Raw genomic sequence first — 22,726 nt, 5'->3', positions numbered from 1 at the left:
AGACATAACGAGAGAAGGGGCTGCATGCAGTGGGAATGGGAGAACATGAGTCTTTGTGGGAGGTTGGTGCAGTAAAAGAAATAGAGTGAGTGCGAGTTCGCAAATTGTCGATTGTGGCACTTCGTCTGTTGCAGTGGAGGTCACTGACCACCGTCCACACTGTAGAGCATTGACCCAGAAGGCTGGCACCTCACTGACCCTTAGGTCAACCTCGGACCAAGCTGGCAGTGTCTGTTTTCATCGCCTCCCCTGCCATTCCTCGAGCAAGATAATGTCCCTCTCCTGCACCAGGCCATCCAGCAGAACCTCAGGGACTTGTCCACAAAGTGTGGCCCTAGTTTTATCCCCTCTGCCATGTCCAGGGCAGTTTTGGATGGAGAAGACAACAGTATAATGACATCTTAAAGATGGCTGCTGCAACAGGGAGGCCAGCCTATTCTGCAAAATCCAGGTAGTGGACAGTTTTTAGAGACGTGTTTGAATGAAAAACAATCGGGTGACTGTCAGATTAAAGGAGTACCTTAGGGCCACGGAAGGTAGATTATGAGACAGATTTGAGTTGGTATCTTTAATAAATTTATTTAGTTTTGCAGGGATATTCTATCCATGAAACCCGACCAAAATGAAACTTGACCAAACTATAATAAGATTCAAATCATTGTCTGTGCCAAACTAGGAAGGTGTTTCCAGGCGTTGTGGTGTGAAATATTAAAGTTAAAATGTTAGGGAGTGTAATTGTGAAGGAGATTCATGTCCTTGAAGTGGCTGACACAATGTCCCCGGCCGGTAGACGAAGCTGGGATAAAATCCTCGCCCAGTGTGTTCTGACCATCATTTTTCAAAATTCACCAGAATGATATGAGAGTTTTATCAGACACAAAAAGCCGATAGATGGAAGTCACACTGTGACAGGTGAACTGAACTGCCCTACATCACAGATCATGGTCAGTGATGCAGATACAATTCCCAGCACTAGAAATGAAGTCCGTTCTGTCACAAATACTTCTCAATTCTAACATTTCAGGAAGTGAGAATTGATTCTAATCGGCGGCTGTGTTGACTTTGCCCCTCGTGAAGAATTCATACTTTGCATTTATTGCCTGTGGGTGTCATTTCTGATCTAACAGTTTCTTTTCAGAATCACATTGAGACACAAACACAGAATAGGTAAATACATTCTAAACTGAACAAGACACAGGATATTAGTTATTTACAGATACTCGCATCCATTCTAAAACTGAGCTCTCAAATTCGATTATGAAGTTCACAGACTCTCCCAATCTGTTCAGGATCGGCTGCGGTCACCTTTTCCAGTCCTAATTCCCTCAATCAAAACAGACATGTCCCAGGCTCGATAATAGGCCTATGCAATTTCCGCTGAAAAGAGTATATTTCTTTAAATCCCGACAGCCAGAGAGGGAACAAGCAGATTATCTTCTCCCTGGCGAAAATTGCCAGTCTCTGTGACATCGCTCAGGTTCTTTAACGCATCCTATCTCTGTAAACAGTCCAGTTTCTGTGAATATCCCTACATTTAGAACATCCTCCAAACCTCAGCAGCTCCCCTGTCTGGAAAACCACTTCCTGCTGTGGGAGAAGGCAAGAGAAGTACAGATGGATCGAGTTTATGGAAGAGGTTAGAGAGTGCAAAAGACAGTTTAGTTTGGGGAGTATGAGGTCCAGCGCTTGCAGAAAACAAAATAAAATTGTTTTAATTCTATAGGAGATTAACAGAAGGCTTGAGAGTAAAGGACTTCATTTGAAGGATTTTGAGGAGATGGAGTTGTAGTAATTGGCAGAGGTTTGAGAGATTTATAGATTTGAAGGTTCAATGAGGGTGAGAGATACAAGGACAGTTTGACATCTGGTGGTGATTACAGAGATCGGGAGGACTGGACGTGTTTCCACAGATAGGGAGGGATTTAGGATGCGGAGATGACAGAGATAGTGAGCTGTATCAGTGCAGAAGGGTGTTTCACCAAGGGGAGCGGGGAATAGAAGAATTTACGCAACCAATCATGCTTTGGAGTAGGTTACACAAATTGTAGGGACTCGAGGAAGTTAAAGAGATGGGTGGATTTTTCGCTGCTGGAGAATATTGGACATATAATGAACATTGTAATGGCTGCAAGAGGTTATCGAGATAATGTCATTTGTCAGGAGAGGAAAGAGTTACTGCATACAATTCTATGTGACAATGATGTGGACACTTAGGAGAGGGTGCAGAAAAGTTTCACCAGGTTCTTGCCTGCTATGGAGGGTCCGAGCTATGAAGATACGTTGAGTAGACAAGGATTGCTTTCAGGAGAAAGTGAGGTCTGCAGATGCTGGAGATCAGAGCTGGAAATGTGTTGCTGGAAAAGCGCAGCAGGTCAGGCAGCATCCAGGGAACAGGAGAATCGACGTTTCGGGCATAAGCTATTTCAATGGTTAATCAATGTAGCAAATACAAATAAAGCAACTATAGTCTAGTGAGTCTTATATCAGGGGTAGGCATATTGTTGGAGGAAGTATTGAGGGCCGTGATGAAACATCATTTAATTGGTTTGATTATTGATTTATGCGCGGGAATTCATGTCTAACAGACGTACAAGAGATTCCTTTTTAGAGAAGTAACGAGGAGTATAGGTGGAGTTAGGGTGGTGGGATTTCGCAATACGGACTACACTCAGGCCTCTAACAAGGTCCCAAATGGCAGACTTGTCATGCAGGTTAGGTCACATGGGATCCAGGGAGAGCTACTTAATCGGATTCAAAATTGGCTGGATGGTAGGAAGCAGAGGGTTTTGGTTGCAGTTGCTTCTTGGGCTGAAGTCCTGTGACTAGTATGCCACAGTTGTCAGTGCTGGGAACTTTGCCTTTTGTTATTTAAAGAAGTGATCTGGGTGAGAATGTACAAGGCATGATAAGTATATTTGAAAATAATTCAAAATTAGGAGGCATCATTGGTATCGAGGAGGCTTATCAAAAAATCAGAGGTTCTTGATCAGATGCGGAAGCTCGGAGTGCAGATGCTGGCGTGTCAGCATTGAAAAGCGTGGTGTTGAAGAAAGCACAACAGGTCAAGCAACATCCGAGGAGCAAGAGAGTTGATGTTTTGAGGGCAAATCCAGGGCTTATATGTAAAACGTCAACTCTCCTGCTCCTTGGATGCTTCCTGACATGCTGTGTATTTTACGGACCACGCTTCACGACACTTGATCAGGTGGAGAAGTGGGCTGATGATCGTGAATGCAATTCAAATATACAAGTAAGCGTGAAGTTTTACACATTGGAGAATCAAACCAATGTGAGACTTATGTAAGGAATTGTCAATTCATACAGGGTTTTTGGGATCAGACGGACCTAGGAGTACAGGTGCATAGTTCTTTGAAAATGGCGTCACAGGAAGATAAGGTAGTGAAGAAGCTGTTTATCATGCTGGTCTTTAACGTTGAAGGCAGTGAATATAGGAGTTTGGAAGTTATGCTACAACTGCATATGTCGTAGGTGAGGCCGCAATTGCAGCATTGTGTTCTGAATTGGTTACCCTGTTTTACGAAATACACTGTTCAACCGGAAAAAGTGTGATAAACATTTACATGGATACTGCCATGATTAGTAGGCCTGAGTTAGAGGGAGTGTTCACCAGGATAGCACTTTATTCCTGGAATCAAATGAGAATGAAGGATTACCTTATTGAGGTGTATTAAATAATGAGAAGTATGGACAATTTGAACTCATATCGACGTTTTACCCAGGATGGGGAGTTTAAAACTAGAGGGCTCAGGTTTAAGATGAGTGGAGACAATTTTAATAAGGTCTTGTGGGGCACATTTATCAAGCAGAGTGTGGAACGTAAGTGGAATGGGATGACGGAAAATAAGTAGTTGATCCAGGTATAACAACATCATTTCAAAAATACAACATTTGAACACGTACATGGTTGACAAGGGTTCGAGCTTTTGAACACTGATTGGGTGTTGTAATTTAAATAGGGACCACATTATAAATAGCTGAGTGGGCAGCATGGTCAGTCTGGAGCAGTTTGCGCCAAAGCGACTATTTCCATGTTGTATTGTTCTGGAAGTCTATGACTCGAAATCAATCAAAGGTAAAAGCGACAACGAATCAGAACAAAACACTCTTTGACTTCAAAGCCAAGGTAGTGAACAAGATATAGCACTGGCATGTAATTCAGGACTAAACACAGCAGTAGTTTGGAAGGTTTCAGTTGAATATGACATAAATGGCTCACACCAGAACCATTCTCACCAGGTAATGTGTGATACGTTTTGAGAGGCAACGATGTCCACTGTTCAGAATGACAATCTCCACTTATTTAACTGAATCTGAAAGAAAATGCCTGGTGAAAATAGCTTCAAATCGAAGGGAAAATGACTTTTTTAAATTTAATGCAGGTCCATTGTCTTACAAGAGTTGATTTGATACGAATTGGGATCAGTTGTCGGAGGATCATTTTAAGTCCAGGGTAAAGGGTTAGCATTTAAAATATGAGCGAGACAGAGTACGATTGAGCATTTAACAGCCTCCTTTACAAAATGTTTAATTTTCAATAAATTGTTATGTGTGGCATCACAAAAGGTTCAAGGATTGCTCACGTGGGTACTTCCTCAGTATTTGTCCTTCCCTTTGTTACTGAAGTGAGGTGTGATGAAAATGAACTTCCAAGTGATATCAAAAGATAGACCAGAGATTATTAGTTGTCTAATCATATCGGTTCGTTCAGATGATAAAGTAAAGGGCAGCATCAAGTTCACAAAGGCATGGGGTGTTCATTCTGAGGAATGTGAAAGCTTGGTGACAGTCCATAAATCTTGGGCCATCACAGTTGGAAGGACGTTCGATCAATATTTAGCTGAAGCCACAATGGCGATACTGCAAAGCTGTGCATTTCACCAAATGTCTGTTTGAGTAAAGAGCAGCTGGCTTCAGCTGCATGGCAGACCAAATTATCAGGTTGCTCCCTTAGTGGATGGTTGTAGTAATCTTTCCTTTGATCTGAAGTGAGCTTTTGAACACTGATTGGGTGTTGCAATTTAAATCTGCCCGCCTCCTTTAATTTCTTCACAGTCTGTCGTCCACGCCTTCCCTACACTCTGACTCTCGCAGTCTCTCCAAACACTGTGACTCGTCGAGTCCGTGACCCAAAGTGACCACCCACTCTGTCTCGCCGAGTCTCTATTCATACTCTGTCTCCCATAATCTGTCTCACCTCATCCATCTCCTGTCTGGCTCTCCAGTCCCTATCTCTGCTGCTATTCATCTCTGTTTCTATTTTTCTTTCCTTGTCTGTCTAAACATCTCGTGCGCGATTGCTCAGTGTATTTTTCCCTGTGAAATCCTTTGCTCAACGGTTGTACTGTGGCAGATCCATTATTATGATTTCCCATCGTCTTTCTTTTTCATTGCACCTGTTTCTACTGTTATTCAGCAACGAATATTTTGTCTCATCCACTGTTAATTTAAATGTTGAGAGATTTCTGGTGACATGTTGTCAATGTCTAATTCAAAATGTTAAAGCACGTCTACGGCAACGTTATTGCTCACAACAACTGCTGCTCACCTCTCACCCCTGCTTAAAAATGCCTCACGACTGAACAGAGGAACTTTTATATGTAAGAGAAAATGTTGATTTTGGAAAGATGAACTATTGTACTGATCCTGGCTGGTGTTATCTGATAATTTTGGTATGGTTTTAACTCCATTGCATGCATTTGTTTCATTTTCTTTTTGCTGAACCCTGATTTATCTGCATTTATTATTCAGTAGTCACATCTGTAAGTCCCGGTGAGGTGGGCAACTCAAAGTATACTGTAATTTCATAGAGATGGAGTATCAGAGGAGATCTGTAACTTTGATCTTCAACATATCCGGCAGCTACATTCTTCTGTGGTTAGTATATTTCATAGGTTTCTTGTAGTAATACACAACAGTAGTAAATATTAGGGATTGTAGCCACTCTGTATTCAGAGTGCACACAGTTACGTTCATGTTGCGCAATCTAAGTCGCTGCACGAACACACTTACTCATGATATGAGTCCGCCCAGATTCAGAAAGCAGCTCAAAAGTGCAATTCAATATTCGTTAACATCAGTGTCTTGCCTAATTAAGAATTAGGACAACAGAGAGCAGCAGAGAAAATGCCCTCATGCTTTTATTCCAATCCCATTAACTGCATGACAGATTCTCAATTAAATACATGGTAAAGAAATTTGTCCATCTATCAAGTATGTTGGATGACATTTGAATGCTCATCCCGCCTTTCAAATAAAAGCTCCAGTAACGTTGCTGTACATGAATTCGAAAACCCAAACTACGTCTTTGTAACAAAGCTGCATTTTTTAATCGAGTCATAGAGATGTACAGCACGGAAACAGAACCTTCGGTTCAAGCACTCCATGCTGCCCAGATATTCAAACTCAATTTAATTCCACCTGCTAGTACCCAGCCCATATTCCTTGAAGCCGTTCCTTTTCATATTACTATCCAGTGCCTTGGAAATGTTGCAATTGTACCGACCTTAACCATTTCCTCTGGCAGCTCATTCCAGATACGTGGCACACTTTGCATGATAAAGTTTCACCTTAAGTATCTTTTACATCTTTCCCCTCTCACCTTAAGACTTTTCCCTGTAGTTCTGGGCGCCCGAACTCCAGCAAAAAGACTTTGTCTTTTTAAACTATCCATGTCCTTCATGATCGGGTAAACCTCTTAAACCTCAGCCTTCGACACTCGAAGGAGGCATGATTACACAGTGGTGAGCACTGCTGCCTCACAGCAACTGTCTGTGTGGAGTTTGCATATTCTTCCCGTAAAGGCGTGGGTTTCCTCCCACAGTCCAAAAATGCGCAGGTTAGTTGAATTGGCCACGTTAAATTGACCGTAGTGTTAGGTGACGGGTTAAATGTAGCGGATTGGGTCTGGGTGGGTTGCTCATCAGAGGGTAGGTGTGGAATTGTTGTGCTGAAGGTCTTGTTTCCACACTGTAAGTCATCTAATCTAAAAAACAGCCCCAGCCTGTTCAGCATCTCCCTATAGCTCAAATCCTCCAACCCTGGCAACATCCTTTTAAATCTTTTCTGAACCATTTGAGGTTTTTTAACATCCTTCCGATAGGAAGGAGACAAGAATTGCACGCACTATTCCAACAGTGGCCGAACCAATGTCCTGTGCAGCTGCAACATGACCTCCAAACCCCTGTAGTCAATACTCAGATCAATACAGGAAAGCGTACCAAATGCCTTCATCACTGTCCTGTCTACCTGCGAATCCAAATTCAATGAGCTGCAAACCCACACTCCAAGGTCTCTTTGTTTAGTAACATTCCCTATTACCTTACCATTAAGTGTGTAGGTCCGACTAAGATTTGCTTTCCCAAAATGGGTGCACGATGGCTCAGTGGATAGCACTGCTGCCTCACACACCACGGTCCCTCAGGTGACTGTGTGGAGTTTGCACATTCTCCCTGTGTCTGCGTGGGTTTCCTCCGGGTACTCCAGATTCTTCCCACAGTGCAGGTCAGAAGAATTGGCCATGCTAAATTGCCGATCGTTTTCCGGGCATTAGTCAAAGGGACATTGGTCTGAGAGGGTCCGTATTCGGAGGGTCAGTGTGGACTGCTTGGGTTGAAGGACCATTTTCCACACAAGAATCTCAAAAAAATGCAGAACTTCGCATTTATCTGAATTAAATTCCATCTGCCACTTCTCAGCCCACTGGCCCAGCTGAGCAAGGTCCCGTTGAAATCTGAGATAACCTTCATAGCTGTCCACTATAACTCTAATTTTCGTGTCTTCTGCAAGTTTACAAACTCTTACACTCACATCTAATTACTTATATAAATGACGAAATGTCGTGGACCCAGCACCGATCCTTGGTGAACTCTACATGTGACAGGTATCAGTACTAATATGTCTTGTTTTTACAGTTTGTTAAACTATCTGATTTGTAATTTCCGGTCTGAACGTTATAACCTTTCTTCTACTTGCAACTCCAATATTCAAAATCTTCTGGCAAAAACTCAGCGCCTGGAGTATTGTGTGCAGTTTTGGTCACCATACTATAGGAACGATGTGGAGGCACTGGAACGGGTGCAGAGGAGGTTTACCAGGATGTTGCCTGGTATGGTAGAATGATCGTATGAGGAAAGGCTGAGGCACTTGGGGTTGTTTTCATTGGAGAAAAGAAGGTTTAGGGGTGACTTGATAGAGGTGTACAAGATGATTCGAGGTTTAGATAGAGTCGACAGTGAGAACCTTTTTCCACGTATGGAGTCAGTTATTACAAGGGGGCATAGCTTTAAATTATGGGGGGGGGGGGGGGGGGTAGATATATGACAGATGTTAGGGGTAGGTTCTTTACTCAGCGAGTCGTGAGTTCATGGAATGCCCTGCCCGTAGCAGTGGTGGACTCATCCTCATTATGGGCATTTAAGCGGATATTGGATAGGCATATGGAGAATAGTGGGCTAGTGTAGGTTGGGTGGGCTTGGATCGGTGCAACATCGAGGGCCGAAGGGCCTGTACTGCGCTGTATTCTTCTATGATCTATGTTCTATGTAAAACAAGTTTGTGCCCAGGACACTTTACACTCATCTTCATTTTTCAAAGTTCTTCAATGAGTCTCATTTTGAATAGATTTCTTGTCAATATTTCACGCACCATTCTACTCAATATGCCTTCTCATTAAAGTACCAACATTCATGATACATAATTTTCCTTAAGTCACCATGGCCACAGTAGCATCTCTCTCTTTAATGAATTGTCGTCTTACAATTCATGCAACACGAAAAATATCGATGACCTTCCTCAGAATCAAATGTTATATCTCAAATGAGACAAAGACGAAGTCACAAAAAGAATAATTCCAGTTCCATTCTCAGCACTAAACCTCACCTTAAGAATAGCTGCATGCTCTTGATAAAATGTAAATCCATTCTGAACAGAAACCCACCAGTAAATTAAAACAAGGTTCTCATAATAACTGAAAATCGAAGTTGATCCTAAAGCCAGCCGTAACACTAATTAAAACCCTCCCCCTAAATCTAATGTTGAATTTGATTGCAAAACACGATATAAAGCAGTTCTATTTGCGATTTTATCTAATGCCACAACTATAAAAAAAATCAAGGCCTCACTCTCTCCCATTCCTCAAGCTATTGATTAATCTTTATTCAGCTGACACTGTGAATGCTAAATTGGACCAGTAACTTTACTGGACTACTAAACATAGTCATAAGCCCATCTCACTCTACAGGTTAATCCATCCCTCTGTCGACCTTGCAGCAAAAGTAGTTTTTTTTTCACAATGCACTATATGGCGAGGTACTGGACCAAGACCATTTAGATTAAACCTGACAATTTCTTCAGTAAGACGATGCCTTGTTTGGTGAAGAGGAGTGGTGTTAACGGTGGAGTGGGGAAAGACTTTCGTGGCTGTGCAGCTAAGCTGCAGAAAGTACACCCTGTCATTGTTTCACTTCCGAAGGTGAAACCACATTTCACACACAACACCGCCTGCTCCCCTCAACTCCACCGCACATCTCGGATTATTTCACTGTCTTGGGAAACTACGGTGAGTTTTCTGTATTACGACATGAATCATTTGACAGGTTAAACAATTTAGGAGAAGTCCATATGCGTTGAATAATAGAGGGAATAAGGAATGATGCTTGTAATGCAAAGCATTTTATTTTGAAATCTGAAAGGTTTTGGACGAAGGTATAGCCAGAGATATTGGCCGTGATTAAGAAGCTCTCTCGTTTAGCGGCCAAATTATTTCCAGTTTTAACTAGAAAATCTGAGACTCGGTTATTGAAGCAAGAATTCTGCTTACTATTTTTAAAATACCTCCAATAGAGAGAGATGATTCAAAACCTAACGGTTCTGTAAGTGGGATCCCGTCACAAGAGTATGCCTGAAGGACTTAGTCTCAAGGCACATAGAGTCATAGAGTCATAGAGATGTTCAGCATGGAAAAAGACCCTTCGGTCCAACCCGTCCATGCCGACCAGATATCCCAACCCAATCTAGTCCCACCTGCCAGAACCCAGCCCATATCCCTCCAAACCCTTGCTATTCATATACCCATCCACATGCCTCTTAAATGTTGCAATCATACCAACCTCCACGACATCCTCTGGGAGCTCATTCCATACACGTACCACCCTCTGCGTGAAAGAGTTGCCCGTTCGGTCTCTTTTATATCTTTCCCCTCTCACCCTAAACCTATGCCCTCTAGTTCTGGACTTCCAGACCCCAGGAAAAGACTTTGTCTATTTACCCTATCCATGCCACTCATGATTTTGTAAACCTCAATAAGATCACCTCTCAGCCTCCGACGCTCCAGGTAAAACAACCCCAGTCTCTTCAGCCTCTCCCTATCCATTATTTTGGACGACAGCAGACCAGACCCCAGCCATCCCCGAACCAACTCTTATCCCAAAGTATGTTATGTGGATGGCATAGATCAAAAGCAAGTATAAGACACTGAGTTTCAGATATGATTTAATTCGTCTATAGTGATGCTTTCTGGACAACATAATTCATCCTTACAACAGAGTATGCAAGAAAAAGAATATCTTATTATATTGACGGCATTAACAAGTCAACGCATTATTTAAACCCTAATTATCAATATTGTCAATCCAGGTATCATCACATAAACACGAATCTTGCAATGGAAATTCGGTAGCACAATTATAGTTCAGCACAGTAGCTGTAGTGCTACGTTGGCTCAGTGGTTAACTCTGCTACTTCGGTAAGTGCTCGGGTCACAAATTCAATTCCACCCCCGGGAAGCTGCAGGTGAGGAGTTTGCACGTTCTCTCTGAGTGCCTTTTGTCCATGTGCGCTGGGTTCCTCCCACAACACAAACATGCACAGGGTAAGTGAATTGGCTATCCTAAATTTACTATATGTTTCGAATACGTTTAAGTTCTGGACAATGAGCAAATATAGGACATGGATCCGCATAGGTTATACTTTGGTCTGTCGCTGTGGACTTGTTGGGCTGAAGGGCCTGTTTCCACACTGTGAGGATTCTGATTATAATTCTGTCTTGTCCAGCAGAAAGAAATAACGAAAGAAACATTCTCTGCCTTGTGATCTATAAGAGGACGTCTCAGTGCCTGAGCCGTCACTCTCGCAACAGAGGACGCAGCCATTCAGTTCCAGGAGCCAGCAAACAACATCAACTATGTGAAATCAAGTATATTGATTCTGTGTCAGCGTAATGGTGCTTACTCATGATTATTTTGCCTTCCTCGGAAAAAAGCCAACCATGGAAAAGTCCCAGCTGTTTATTAAGTGCCTGCCAGAGGAGACCATTCATCGCGAATGTGACAAGATTCTTTTGCCAGAGAGACAAGTCAGAGCGCCTCCTAAGGGCACCGTGTCCTCACACTATTGCAAGTAGCGTCGTCACAATATTGAGAATATTGATCAATGAAGAATGACGAAAAAAAGGACTGAGAGATTCGTTGATTTTAGGAAAAACAATTGTTTTTCAAATGTGTAACTTTCTTGGAAACATTTGCAACATTATTAAGAACAAGACTGTTTTCACTTGAATCTTAAAGTCGGGCTTAGCAATGTAAGTTGGAGATTCAAAAAAATGGCCAGATGTTACACAACACCACGTTTCACTCCAACAGCTTTATTTGAAACCACAGGTTTTCCGCTATTCCTTTGCCAAGTTCAGGAGAATTCACCATGAGGAAGGGGAAGCATTTCGAAAGCTATAATTTCAAATAAACCTGCTGAACTGTAGTACGGTGACATGTAACTTCTGACCCTATTCACCCCAATCCAACACCAGCATTTGCCATCTTCACTGTTAGAAATCGTGGGCTGCGGGTACGATTTTTTTTTTTTCACTTGAGGTGCCGTTAATGCTTTTGAATGGTTGACAATGAGATTTGTAGCTAATATTTGTGCATCTCTTTGGGAATAGGCATATTGTGTTTATAACGTGGACATGAAGTAAAACTCTGCATAGAATTTAACTGCACTGCTAAGTAGCTCTCATTCAGGATGTCATCATTTTTTTGTAGCAGAGAAGCCGTCAGTGCAAATATGGAAATAGGTGAATCCCAACTCAGTACAATAGGGTAAACTACGATGCTTCTCAACTGTTTTAACTCGGGGTAACCTTATGTGACAATTCCAGCAAGAAATTCCCTCTTATCTTTCAGAAAGTGAGACCAGGAAATGTTTTAGTACCGTTGTATGATGTCAATTGTGACGGTTCTGTTCCTTTAATAAGGTTATGTTATCCTTGGGTTTCTTTCAAAAGTTGTCATCAAAGCAGAAATGTGGATATGTCGGGAAGCTACTTACAATTATGACATGGGAATGGCCTGTTCGCCCAGCTCAGATATTATTTTTGCAGAATGTTTTAATTTTAGCTGTTAGACAGAAAAACTGTTTGCAGCAGATAACCTGCTACAGTGAAAACAGGTTGAATGTTTCCAAAGATGTTTCTGGCCGGATTCTTCCCTATGAAATCTGTCCTGCCTTTAAAAACATGCTTTGGCATTTACTACTTACCATTTGTCAACTTGGCTGCAAAAAAAAGTCCGCTTGTGCAAAGTGAACTACTTGAATGGGCAATGAGCCATATGTTGCAGCAAACATATCTGTGACTCGGAAATGTCATAGTCTGCAATTACTGAGGCTCACGTTTCCAGTCCTGGAATAACTGTATGCCATCCATGAGGCTGAGGATGACCGCAACTCACATTTTGTGAATTACAACACCATAGTCATGAGGTTGCCAGTAAATATTGAATGTTCAGAAGTCCCTTTAGATAATCTAGGTCACGAATTTGTTTCTTTGTTTGGAAACTTGAGATCTTGATGACTTATCAGAGGAGTGAAGACTGAACCATACGTTTCACCGCTGAATAGGAAGATAGAAATAAGGAAAAAAAAAGATATTTCTGGAAAGCCAAGCAGGTCTGGCAGCATCTGCAGAAGAAAGTTGGAGTTAATGATGCATGTCAAGTTACACTTCTTCGGAACTAAGACCTGTGTCATTGGATCAGTCATTTTGGCTTTTCTTTTGTTTTTGATTACTGACATCCGCAGGTCATTCAGCTTTATTTACAAGTTCGGAAAAATGGTGAACACGGTGAACTGATGGAGGATGCTTCAGATGGGTAACATGGTTGCCATTTCCAATAAATAAACATATCTTTAGAATGCCATGCCAATATCGCTGCTGCCTGGTGGTTTGGACTCGGCTAGAGAGCCATAAGAAGGCAGAGAATACAATAGGTGAGTGTCGGATGCTGCCTGAACTTCTGTGCTCTTCCAGCACCACTAATCCTGAATCTGGTCTCCAGCATCTGCACTCATTATTTTTACCCATAAGAAGGCAGCCCAGACCCGAACATTTCCGTTTGACTCAGGTACATGTATGGTGGATATCGCAGGAGTGATGCATCTGGTTAAACCACTCGTCTTCCGATAAATCAGAACTTATTTACACACCACCGAAGGAAACACAAACAAAGTAGAACAGAATATAGAATAACAACTATTCGATAACCCAATCGACATTAGATTCCCCGCTATTTAAAGCTGTTCCATTTTCCTACAACATCCCCAAAAATGCATCTCTTGGTGTAAAATGAAAGGTGTTTTCAACTACAGGTTCTTACTGGAGAGATGTGAGTGAGAGGGAGGATCATCCCGTTTTCATTTACTGAAGCGTGGGAACTCTTTTCCACATCAGCAGTTTCTCTCGATCTCAAGCTAAAACCAAAAAAAAACAAACTAGAAAATACCCGACCGGGAGAACTAGCCATTCTCCTTTCATTATACAAAGATTATTTAAAAATAAAACTAAAAATGTCTTCTGCCTGATTGTTTCCTTAGGCAATATCAGTTAAATCCTAAATCCATACATTTTCAGACCCTTTTTCCTTTACAACACCTCCTGGAAAAGAATCAAGGACAATGAAACTTTGCTGAACGACCAACATTTTCATACATAATCAAGGATGTCAGAGAATAGCTGCAGAAAATTATCCACGAGGAAGACCAAAAGACAGAGATAGTTCTTCTTTCCTGCACCAAAGAGCTGCGCAGGAAGTGTGTTGTGGTTCAGACATCGGATTTCCAGCAGCGAGAATGAATGACTGATTCACCACTATGAGCTGAGTCAAAAGCGAATTTAGGAGCGAATGGGCGACTCAGACAACAAGTCTAGTGATTGTCTGAATGTCTTTTTGGAATTCATCCTGAGTAAGTTCCCGCTCAGCTCAATGAATCACAAAATAATGTAGTTGAGATGTTCATGCTCGATTATCTTTTACAGTCAGCCTCAGTCCGAATGTTTGGACTCGATCAGCCAACACACCATCAGATTGGGCTTGAACTCCCCCCAACAACCCATCGCCCGATTCGTGGAAAGAAATAAAGAAAGACAAGTAATATCAGATTAGTGGCAATGAAATGGAAACAAACAAACTAATTATTTCTGAAAATGCATTCATAACCTATAGGATGTTTGCCAAAGTATGAAATAAATTATTTACCTTTTAAAAAACACATATGCCGACTTTGCTCTAATTACCTTAACACAGATTTTTGCATCAGACAATTAAGCGAGGATGAGTCTAACTTTGCCTTTGCCTGATCAACGTTCGTCCCAAATGAACGACGATACCATGTTGTGGGTCACTTTTCATTGTTTATTTGTCCGGTTCATTCTCTGAATACCGATTGAATGGGATGAATTATTTTCATTTTTCGAATATCTGATTGCGCATGCCATTATATTTGTTGCTGATGTTTACCTTTCACTTGACTATTATTCATTGGGAGCAGCACTTCAACATACTTTATCCTCCAATGTCATTCTCGTCAATTTCATTCCTCACCCAACTTAAAAGGAATGCTAACACATCGCTCGTCCTCCTTCTCCGTTCCTGCAGTTCCTCATCTGGACAACTTGTTACATTGTAAGCATTTAATGTTGATGCTCCATCACTTAGATTTAAATATCAACATAATTACTTTTATAATTGGATATTTCGCAGCATACTTAAGCTGGTCTCTGAAATTCTTTTGTGTTACCACATAAGTAAATGCATTTGTGCAACAACGTAAGTTTCGAAGCATACATGCGACTTGTTCAAAGAGATCAAAAGCGTAGTCATCCAAATGATAAGCGACATAAAAGAAATATAAAATATACATCAGCCAGAGAAGTAGGAAGCAGCCTGATATGGAAAACAGTAAAATGACAGAGTTCTTTCTGCTCTCTATTTCTGGATCATTCTCTATGTTCCTCTGATCCCTGAGTCCCTTCCGCACGTTAATGGTATGGAAGATGTGTCGCACTGTAAGTATGTTGAGCAAGAGAAGAAAAGCGAATGGTAAAATTGGTGTTAAGAATTTTTCAAAATATCGGAAACTAATCCATTGAGGTTCATCAAAATAACTGTCCCTCGTAGTACAGTACCATGGAACATTGTTGTAATACCTTCCAGGTTCAAATCGAAAATAAATAGGAATGTTCTTTAAAAAAAGAAAATGCATATTGTTGTTGTAACTCTCATCGCTGTTTTCGCAGTGCAATAATTAGTTTTCATGTGATGAATACAAATGGCCACAAAACGATCAAAAGAAAAAGCGACAGTGAACCAGACAGAACAATCAATGGATAAGCGGATCAGGGCATAACTAATACTACAAACAGGAGTGATGTCCAGGAAACACCGTGGATAATAGTAGTAACTGAACCGATCAAGGATAACGTCAAATAAAATGAACAGGAAATCTGATGCTGCCATGGCCACCAGATAGCGAATGGTGCAGGTAGAAAGTCCACATTTGCCCGAAGATAAGAATACAATCGCCACTAGGTTAACTGTAAGAGACAGAAAAGGAAAGTGTACTTGAAGTTACCGTTAACATATTTTCTGTGCCTGACCCAGACTCTAAGTGATTGGCATCAGCATAAACATTTTTGTTGTTCAGTGTCATATCAGGTTTTAAGAATCTGAAGCACAGGATCAGATTCTGAAATATTCAATTGCACACTTCAAAAAGGAACAGGGTAGAACATGATTAGCATAATCAATGAAATATTTTACTGGGGTAAGCAGCAGTTGATTTTCTCTGCTTTGTGGGTTACTCTGTAAGGTTTGAATTCTCCTTCAAACCACAACATCCGCACAAATGCACATGTAATTGGTAAAACAAAGAATTGAATGCTTCATAACGACACTGCGTATTCTCTGAATCTTCCTAAGGCCATTTGCTGCCAAATGAATTTCCTTTGATATCTTGCTACCCAACACTCCATCAAAACATATTCTATCGTTTTGGCATTGAAGAAATAGGGCATTATTTTGTCAATGATTGTGATTCACTGCGTAAATCCTGCCACATAAAAGACAGCCAAGACAGATATGACCACACGGTTCTATCAATGCAACTTAGAATGGCAATGTATTTTGACAATGTTCACCTGAGACTTATCGTCACGGCAAACATTTAAAAACTTGCACATGCGAGCGGACAACAACAAATGTTTTCAACAGTCCCTCAGTCTCGTCTCTTAAAGTATGTTTGATCCCTCGCTTCTCACCTAAATACAATCGTCAATAAACAACCTCAAATTGATAAAGCCGTCTGAAAATCATAAAGTTAAATCATCCAACGAGAAAATGTCAGACACACTCAACTAACCTGCGCGGTTAGGTTCCCTGAACGGTCATCCTCAACCAGCAGAAGTTCTAGTCATTACTGACTTCATATACAAATAATACGGTCGAGCTGTCCTTCCCACACACATCCACTTTCCAAACGTCAAAATTGGGAGGAAGATTCAGCAAAATTTCTAAGAAACAGTTTCATTAACATTGACCAGAGACACATTGAGCACCATGCAACAGTTGTGGCAACCGTCGAAGTGACATCTCTCAGCCAAAATGCAAAGAACATCTTGCCATCTGAAGATCGATGGATTAATCATTTTCTTTCTTAGAAGATCTCGGCTGAAGGATTATGAATCAGTTGCAGACCACTGAAAATCTCTAAGTCACTGAGTCCCTCCAAGCCACAAAGCAGGTCATATCAGCACGGGTGACTTTCTCTCATTATGACCGAATCTGCATTATGTTAGCTCGTCAGCTTGGAGGAGAACGAACCCAATCAAATGTCTGAAACTGTGTAGCATTCCTGCCAAACCAAGTCTCCTTTGGTCGGTGAAAAAAGCTACTCTATAGCAGATTCTCTAGCTTTTTGATCGCGGTGGCCCAGGTGGGATAACAGAGATATCGCAACGTTGACGAGTACTGCAAACCGTGCTATGAACGGCATGTCTCACTGTAAATCTGTTTAAAAATATATCCAGAGCCTTCATCTCCAAAATGTCATCAGCAGCACCATCGTCATAAAAATGATAACAATAATATATTTAAATTGATAGCATGATAGAATCCTGACAGAGCAAATCGAGGCCATTTCATCCATCGAGCCCATACCGACGTTCCAAAGAGAAACACACCGACACACACTCGCACACACTATCTACTTTAGCGCACATTTACCATGGTCAATCCATCGAATCTGCACATCTTTCATGACCAACTCCATGTAATGTTCCATGGCAGCAATCGCACCTGTGACTCTGGCACTGTGTGGAAGCAGTACTAACCAAAGAGACATGCTAATCAAGGACAAAGTGATACTCCCAGACTTACACTATGTAAAGAACGTTCCATTAAACCATTAATGTTCGGCAGACAATAAAGGGCATGATGAGAAACGTTCTTTTCATCAAAGTTGTTTGAATCAATCTGGGGCACTGCCACCACGCCACTCTCAACACTTCTCCTATTAAAATTCACAACAGTGTAGCATGTAGCAATGTTGTAATGTGACAGTTCACATGAAAACTTTAGATCAAATAATTTCAGCAAAGCATATTATAATCGGAACACAATGCTCAACACTACTCCCAGCTATCTACCCTTACAAATATCGTGCCCCCAAGCATCCATTGTCTCAGCCACCATGTAATCAAAGCCATCCATGTTGAAATTCGCTTTTCACTTCACAATGACCTGCTCAACTCATGTTTTGGAATCTCTGGCCATGTGTAAGGCACCTTGAAACCGATTGTACAGGGGATCTCCAGTGTCTGTCGCGACACTACGGATTTCTTTCAGAAACTCAGCACCCACGGACCAGTCGAACCGGGAACATTCCTCGTCACAATGGACGTTTCTGCACTCTACACCAGCATCCCCCACAAGGATGTCATCGCGGCAACAGCCTCAGTACTCAACATCAACAACTGCCAGTCTCCAAACACCATCCTACAACTCATCCGCTTTATCCTCGATCATAACGTCTTCACCTTTGACAACCAATTCTTCAACCAGACACACGAAACATCCATGGGGACCAAATTTGCACCACAATATGCCAACATTTTTACGCACAGGTTCGAACAAGATTTCTTTTCTATGCAGGATCTCCAACCAACATTGTACACCAGGTACATTGATGACATTTTCTTCCTCTGGCCCATGTCGAGGAGTCACTGATAAAACTACACAGTGACATCAATAAGTTTCATCCCACCATCAAACTCACCATGGACTACTCTCGACTGTCTGTCTCATTCTTGGACACGTGCGTCTCCATCAAGGACAGACACCTCAGCACCACACTGTACTGGAAACCCACAGACAACCTCACAATGCTAGACTTCTCCAGCTTCCACCCAAAACATATTAAAACAGCCATTCCCTATGGACAAGCCCTATGCATACATCGGATCTGCTCAGATGAGGAGGAACGTGACAGACACCTGGAGGTAATCAAGGATGCCCTCACAGGAACGGGGTACGATGGTCAACTCATCGACCGCCAGTTTCGACGTGCCACAGCAAGGAAACGTAATGACCTCCTCAGGAGACAGACACGGGCTGCAACTGACAGGGTACCCTTCGTTGTTCAGTCCTTCCCAGGGGCTGAAAAATTACGCCATGTTCTTTGTGACCTGCAAAACATTATCAAAGAGGATGAGCACCTCACCAAGTCCTTCCCCACACCTCCACTACTTGCCTTTAAACAACCGCCAAACCTCAAAAAGATGATTGTTCGTAGCAACCTGCCCGGCTCTCAGACAACTCCACACAACCCTGTCCTGGTGAACGCTGCAAGACGTATCAGATTGTGGACATAGATACCACTTTTACGCGTGGGAAAACATCCCAACTTGTACATGGCACGTACTCATGTGACTCAGCCAACGTTGTCTATCTTATACGGTGCAGGCAAGGATGCCAGGAGGCATGGTATATTGGGGAAACTGAGCAAAGGCTATGACAACGAATGAATGGGCACCGCACAAAAATCAACAGACAGGAGGGTTCCCTCACAGTTGGGCAACACTTCAGTGGTCTAGGACATTCAACCTCGGACCTTTGGGTGACCATCCTCAAAGGTGGACTTCAGGACAGGCAGCAGACGAAAGTGGCCGAGCAGAGGCTGATAGCTAAGTTCGGTACCCATAGGGAGGGCCTCAACCGGGACCTTGGGTTCATGTCACGTTACAGGTGTGTGATCTACACACACACACGGATATTCCTACACACACACGCACTCACATACACACGGACACAGGTACACACAGACGCGCAAACAGATACCCACACACACCCTTATAGATACACACACTCCCACACATGCACCCCATCACAGAGTTACGACAGTCTGCACTCACTACACACACACACGCTTTCTCACACTCACAACCCCCACCCCAGGCAGACACACACAGACAGACAGACAAAGACACGCGTATATTTTGTGTGGTGAATTTGTACTTGCAGAGTTACATTGCACTTTGCTCAAAAACTGCATACATTCATGTCGAACTCTGAGCTCAAAAACAACATGAATTTATGTAAAACTCTGTTATCTCACTTTTTAGATTAGAATCAATCTAAACATCAGGTCATAGAGAGAGAACACAGGGGGCTAACACCTTCAACATATTGAAGCATTCAGAACAAGCGCAGTCTCAGCCAGACAAGACAATGTGGCCCTACCTATTTTACCTATCTGTAATGGATAGGTACTTTTATACTTTGTATAAAATTGTTTCTTTTTCTTTCTCCTCTTCTCTCCCTCTCTGAATTAAATTAGGTTTGGTAGAATTATCCATTATAGATAGGTAAAATAGGTCGGGCCAGATTGTCTTGTCTGGCCGAGACTGCGCTTGTTCTGAATGCTTCATAATGCATAATTATTCAGGACCTTCAACATATTGTCCAGCTATCACCATTGTTAACAGCTAACCCGAGAATGCAATCTTTTAAAAAAACGTTTTGTGATTTACACATGAAAGAAGTGGAACAATCACTGTTTTCTAACAGATGAAAGGCTTAACAGACAATCAATTTTCAACGTATAATTTCAGTTACATCACACTGCAAATTTTATCTATAAATTCTGTGTTACGATCGAGCCCTCCACAATCACCTGATGAAGGAGCTTCGCTCCGAAAGCTAGTGTGCTTCCAATTAAACCAGTTGGACTATAACCTGGTGTTGCGTGATTTTTAAATTTGCTCAACTCAGTTATTGCTCATGTTGTACCTGGTCTCCATGTGGATCTAGTCGCCTGAGCGCCAGCAACGTCTTTTAGACCAAGAAATTGGAAATATTAAATGTCAACAAGAAGTGGTTGTCATAAAACCCAATTTACCGATAGTAAGCTTGGCAAAACCAGTGAGAGCCCATACTTACTCAACAGTTTCTTGAAAAACCAGAATTGTTGCTCAGTGAAACGCAATCACTGTGGCCTCCGGCAAATGCATACTATACAGTATAAAGAAAGAGGCAAAGCTGCTCATTACTGAGGAGTCTTCTGAAAGACAATCATTTCACTTAAATCTGATTAAGGGAGGACACTATCGTTTACCATTGCAATTTAATTTACGAAAAGAACAAATAAACTCAATTACAGTGCAAGCGTGGAAGTGAGTACGATTCAATGCCCTGACTTATAAAACAGAGATTGTTACAAGACCTACCAGGAACACCAACAGTAGCAAGAATAGTGTAGAATACTTTTGCCACCATTTGCCTTGGAAGATGCATTGTGTTGCTTGTAAAAAAATCTCTCCCCTCCTTCTGTAGGTAATGTCTCAGTATTTTCTCGGAATTGGTGATGTGACAATTCAGACATATTATTTTATATTGTGTGCTATGTCTACTGGGAAGCTGTAATTAGGTCTACAATTTTTTCGAATCATTTTGAATAAACACATTACGACAGATTTATCCGAATGATGCAGTGTGATAAATTTAGATTTATGTTCGTCTTTAAAACCCCAAAGGAACGGATTAACGTGGTCATGATCCTAAAATGTTCATTGCAATTGTCTTCAAGTAGCAATATTGCACTATTTTCATGCGCTTTCATTCCCAGCAATATCCAAATACTTTGAATAATCGTTTCAGAGATGAGTTTAAATTTGCTGAGACTATTCAGTGACTAATTTTAATATATGTCGAGCACATTGAGAGTGCTTTTTTTTGTTGCACACTGTGAGACAATAATTCCCTTGGTAATTCAGTATGTGATGGCGCTGGCCCTTTGACAAAGCTATTTTGCCCTTGTTATTTTTCGGAACGATTAATAATGGCAGAGGAGCCAGATTGTTTGAACTCGCTCCTTCAATAATGGTTAGCACGTACAGCTTAAGTCAACAACCAGAGTTTAGTGTTTTTGTTTAAGCAGTTGTCCTACGAAATAGTAGTGGCCAGATCTCCCAGCTTTCTTTGTTATTCTAGTTTGGATTCTTTTGAAAGTGCTGGTCAATGAAAATCTGCTGGGGTGACAGGGGAGAAAGGTGCGGGATTCAATCGTGCTTTTTTTTTGTCCGACACTAACTCTCTGACATCTTTTCTCTGAGAATCTGTTTCGTTTTACGTTTTATTTCCATGACGACTGCTTGAAATTGGAATAGCATCATTAAATTGTAATAGAGTCTGTTAGATTTTAAAATATGTTAATTTTTATTGTACATGATACTGTCTTCAGTCTGTGATCCATTCGGTGGTCTGTAAAGAGATTCTGATTTGTTTCAAACTGAGCGATTTGATCAACTGCTTCTACCTTAGAAAATCCATATTACGTCCGGTTAAAAAAACATAGAAAATAAGGATCTGGTCTCCCACCTTGAAATGTTTTGAGGGGCCTGGTCGATACAAAGTCTATAAATTAATTGGGGAAAGGCTATCTATTGCAGCACTGACGAAAGAACTCGAGAAGCTTAGGCTCATCCGAGAGAACGAGACTTTCTGGACAAGACTTTCAGCGATGTTATTACACCAATCATGCCAGAAGAGAGCAGAAGAGAGCAGATGATGAGGAAGGCGGAGAGGAGACAGATGCGAGAGACCCCGGGAGAAGTACCTGTCAGGAACAAGTTGAAGCTTTTGGAAACAGACACTGATGACACTGCCAGTTCGCAAGGCGGCCAAGTTTGTCAATCAAAAGTTGCCGCAGAGGCAGAGCGGAAGAGTCTGACATCGCACAGAGCCGTGGTAATAGGGGACTCCATCGTGAGAGGAACTGACCGGGGTTTTTGCGGCAGCAGACGGGATTTAAGGATGGTGTGTTGCCTTCCTGGTGCTAGAGTGAAAGACATCGCGGACAGAGTGCAGGAAATCCTCAAGGATGA

At 41.7% G+C, this 22,726-nt stretch overlaps 1 long non-coding RNA gene across 1 annotated transcript; it reads left to right on the top strand.

Annotated features, from left to right (window-relative positions):
• Positions 1-8,653: 8,653 nt before the first annotated feature.
• LOC148134776 (uncharacterized) lies at positions 8,654-21,316 on the top strand. Its single transcript, XR_015755616.1, has 2 exons — positions 8,654-9,577; positions 10,654-21,316. It is a non-coding gene; the product is annotated as an uncharacterized LOC148134776 (long non-coding RNA).
• Positions 21,317-22,726: the final 1,410 nt, after the last annotated feature.

Source organism: Chiloscyllium plagiosum, unplaced genomic scaffold, assembly GCF_037043375.1.
Source record: "Chiloscyllium plagiosum isolate Xiang-an unplaced genomic scaffold, Cpla_swu_hap1 HiC_scaffold_52, whole genome shotgun sequence".
NCBI lineage: Eukaryota > Metazoa > Chordata > Chondrichthyes > Orectolobiformes > Hemiscylliidae > Chiloscyllium > Chiloscyllium plagiosum.
This window is presented reverse-complemented; position numbering and strand designations above follow the sequence as displayed.